Source organism: Montipora capricornis, chromosome 8 (assembly GCF_036669925.1).
Source record: "Montipora capricornis isolate CH-2021 chromosome 8, ASM3666992v2, whole genome shotgun sequence".
Lineage (NCBI taxonomy): Eukaryota > Metazoa > Cnidaria > Anthozoa > Scleractinia > Acroporidae > Montipora > Montipora capricornis.
The window spans coordinates 18,691,600-18,695,947 of NC_090890.1; the positions used below are offsets into that span (position 1 = coordinate 18,691,600).

Here is a 4,348-nt window from a genome sequence, read left to right on the forward strand (position 1 = left end):
AATACACGCTTACATCTAGGGGAAGTTTCTATAAATGAAGGAAAATTATCACCATCAAAAATATTAAGAAGTCTGTGCAGAGCTTAGACATGTTCTTACCTTCCAATGTTTCAGAGAGTTCTTCATCTCGGTTACATTGAAAGTTTCCCTTGAATGACACCTGCAATGAAACATAGGTGGAGGGAAGTATGCTACTTATAGGGCCATCAAGACTTAATAAGTAGCATACTTCCCTCAAAAGATATGAGGAATATGTAGCCTAGTTGGTTTAAAAAAGTATTTAAAAAAATTACTTTTACTGTGTGATGCAAAACCACTTCTCAAGGAAACTTTTTATGTTTTATGTATTTGTTGTTACAATAATTATATTGTTGTTGTCGGTTGTGGCATAGCATTTCATACAGAATGGCAATTCATTTTCGACTGTTTTTTGAACACTCTCATCAATTATTGACTTGCTTGTTGTGAAGCAATTTAAATGATTTCTATGAAGAGTTAGTCATTCAGCATTACACTCACTTCGTAAGAACCTGGTCACAAAGGCCCTGGCTCACGAAGAGCCTGGTTCAATTAGGAAACAAGTCATCGAAAAGGTTACATTCCTAAGAACCTGGTCACAGAGAGCCTGGTCACAGAGGTCCTGGTTCAATTAGGAAACAAGTCATCGAAAAGGTTACATTCCTAAGAACCTGGTCACAAAGGTCCCGGCTCACGAAGAGTATGGTCACAGAGGCCCTGGCTCAAGTAGGATCCAAATCATCAAAAAGGTTACATTCCTAAGAACCTGGTCACAAAGGTCCTGGCTCACGAAGAGCCTGGACACAAAGGCCCTGGCTCAATTAGGAATAGAGTCATTGCAAGGTTACTTTCCTAAGAACCTGGTCACAAAGGTCCCGGCTCACGCAGAGCCTGATCACAGAGGCCCTGGCTCAATTAGGAACTGAGTCATCAAAAAAGTTACATTCCTAAGAACCTGGTCACAAAGGTCCTGGCTCACGCAGAGCCTGGTCACAGAGGCCCTGGCTCAATTAGGAACCGAGTCATCAAAAAGGTTACATTCCTAAGAACCTGGTCACAAAGGTCCAGGCTCACAAAGAGCCTGGTCGCAGAGGCCCTGCTTCAATTAGGAACTGAGTTATCGAAAAGGTTACATTCCTTTGAACCTATGCATCTCTCTATTTACATTGAGCCATATTCTGTATTTTCCTAACCCTAACCCTGTACAGAACCAGTGTGGAGATATTCTGTAATTTATTAATAATATTTATATTACTAACATAATGTCAAAGTGGTAATATGATCAAATTTTTACACTTGTTGAGTGTATCGCATAGAATTTCATGAAAGAACAAAAACACCATTTACTGTTTGCAAATATCTTCATTAGTTCTGGAGATATTTAATTTTGAAATGCAAATGAGATGACTGATGACGTTATACACCCAACTACTTTGCAGCGCAGACCATTGGGACTTGGTAGTCTAATATTTCTACAGGAAACACACCTATGGCTATAAAAAATTATGTTCCCAATGGCAACTCACTCTTTTTCATTCCCCACCCACTTGATTTTCAATATGTTAGTTATTTTCAGCTTGAGAAATGTTAAACAAGGCCACAAACTCGAGCTAACATATTTATATGCTTGCTGGATCATGGATATGAAATGAAGTGCTGTTAGCATAATATCAAAATGGAACACCAAAGGTGGCCAGAAAAGCTTTTAATATGGAGGAGGTCTGGAACCCAGTATGATTCCATGGTAACAAAACTGTTAAGCTCATATTGTGGAGAAAATTTAGTGCAATCTTATTGGAAAAAATCCAACATTTCTGATACAAATTGGCTGAGATAGACTACTTGACTACTTGTTTATGTTTCAAAATGGCTTACATAGGTAACATGCGACTTTCGTCATAATGCCACTTCAATATTCATTACATTTCAACCTTTTCCTCTTTGGCTCTTGTTGCAGCAGATAACTTTTGGGGAAATTTTGAAAACGTCAGCACGTGACTAAGATTTTAAACAGAGACACCCTTGAAGCTGACTTGTAACTTTTCTTAGATTGTTACTGAACACCTACTGTTGTTTGTAGCAAATGACTCATTTCCTCAGTACTCTAAAGTAAAAAAAAAAAACCATCACCATCAGGTATCATTATAGTTGTAATTGTAACTCAGAGTGATTAAAGCAAAGAATTTGATAAATTTAGTTACACTGTATACTGGAAAACAATCATCATAATTATATGATGTAGTTGGCTTAGTTTGTTAAAAAATGGGCCTCCATGCAGGACTCCATCCACACCAACACTGGGGGTCTCTCAGTACATGAGAAGAAAGTGCTGCCTTTGTGATGATATCCAATCTTCTCCCATAAGTACTTTTAAGCGAATTGCCAGATTGGTGACGTCATCAGTGGTTCAGCTTGATGATGGATCACAAAAACAAAAAACAATGTATAGCTGAAATTGTAACAGCGAAGATTAATCAAATTTGGCATGAGTAATAACCCTTGAGAAAGGTGCAAAATGCTGCAGAGTATCACGTAGCCATGGCAACACTTTTGGTTCCAGTCCCTTTCGGTGACTATCTTAGTGCCACTTACTCTTTCTGCTAAGTCCTGGACTTCATCCTGTTCCAGTGAATCAGAGTGCCTCACCACTTCCTTACCTCTCTATAATGTGAAGTGGAGAGGCACATCATCCTGAGAACCAGCCCAGTCATAGACTTCCTGTTTTTTAATGAATAAAAAAATAAGAACTATTTTAAAAATGATAATTAACATATGTCGATGATTTCATTAAGTGTACGTTTCTATTTTGTATAACAATAATAATAATAATAATAATAATAATAATAATAATAATACTTTTCAATGTAGCCAGAAATAATAATAACAGTGGTACGCACACCAAAGAGAGAATAGAACAGAGATTAGAACATGTAAGAAAGCAAAGTGTCATCACCATGGCGGTTGCCACCATTCCCATGTTATTATCATTGTGTACAGTTATACATGTTTACCTGAAAAAAGGCCTTTTTTGAAAAAAAGCCTTGCCATCTTTTTTCCGCCATTAAAACGGATAACAATTTTAATAGCATTTTGCAAACAGTCATCTGGTTCGGGACAAACTCTGCTTTTGCGGAAGCCCTTAATCTGTTACAAAGCAAAAACATTACCTTTTTAAAAGACAGAAGAAGCCGTCATGTATTAAAATAGTATACTTTACATTATAAATAAAATTTGAGTTTATGAACATCAGCTAGACAAAGTCATAAACAATAAGTAATAAGCTGAATATTTATGTTATGGAAGCAGTTAGGGTATAATATTGTTGCCCTACCAAAGATTTCAGTTCTCCTTTACCACTGTTGCTGGTGATGGTGGAGGTGCATTTGGCAGTGCTGGCTGTGCTGCTGCTGGCTGTTGTCCAGAAGGGTGTGTGCTTACTGCTACTGCTGCTAGTGGTGCTGCAAGTTTCGCGTGCTGCTGTCAATGCAACCTTCAAAGTAGTTATCAGACATTAGCAAGATTTTTTAATGTTTTGAAATACATTTAACTAATGCGGCAACAAACTTCTTGAGTTTTTTCTGGAGTAATAATGATAACGGTAATGATAATGATAATAATAATAATAATAATAAGAAGAAGAAGAAGAAGAAGAAGAAGAAGAATAACCATATCATTATCATTAATTTTGCATACCTGGAATTGCAAATCTTGCTCATTGCGAACCTGCCTCCATTCTTCTAACCTTTTCCTATTATAAAAGAAAACTATTAATCTAGTAAGTTGTAAGTTCTTTACTTTGTATATCTTCCAGTAACTTTTTTTTTTATGACTCAAAACAGATTATTTATTATTCTCCTACTGTTCGTCTTTTACAGCATTGCTCAAGTCTTGTGCCATTGTAAAGGACTCAACAAATCGTTCCTCTTGTAAGTCGGCCTCTGAAATTTCATGTGTAATTGACACAGATTCAGTTGCTACAGTTACATTCAACAGTCTAGAGTAATCATAGAAGGGTTGAAAAAGTCTGTCACCTTCTGAAGTCAAAGTTTTGATTCTCTGTAAATTTCCTTCACTTGACGAGATTCAATAGACCTCAATATGAAATCAGTTACTAACCATTAAATATTTCCATGCATTGTGGCATATTCCGGCTGTGGCATGGTGCCAGCACAAGCACGCTAGATTGAGCAATTTTCAAGCCGTATTTCAGTTTTGCTGAAATTTGAAAATCAAATGAGACAAGATTTAACCTTTTTAATTATCTGAAACATTTTAATCAAAGTGTACTTCTTTCTCTGTCTGTTTTCACAGAACAATAACAAACTGAACC

At 36.6% G+C, this 4,348-nt stretch overlaps 1 long non-coding RNA gene across 1 annotated transcript; it reads right to left on the reverse strand.

Annotated features, from left to right (window-relative positions):
* Window positions 1-2,537: 2,537 nt before the first annotated feature.
* On the reverse strand, window positions 2,538-3,492 carry LOC138059070 (uncharacterized). The gene is made up of 3 exons (XR_011134140.1): window positions 3,350-3,492; window positions 3,030-3,162; window positions 2,538-2,736 (listed from the first exon to the last, which is right to left on the reverse strand). It is a non-coding gene; the product is annotated as an uncharacterized lncRNA (long non-coding RNA).
* Window positions 3,493-4,348: the final 856 nt, after the last annotated feature.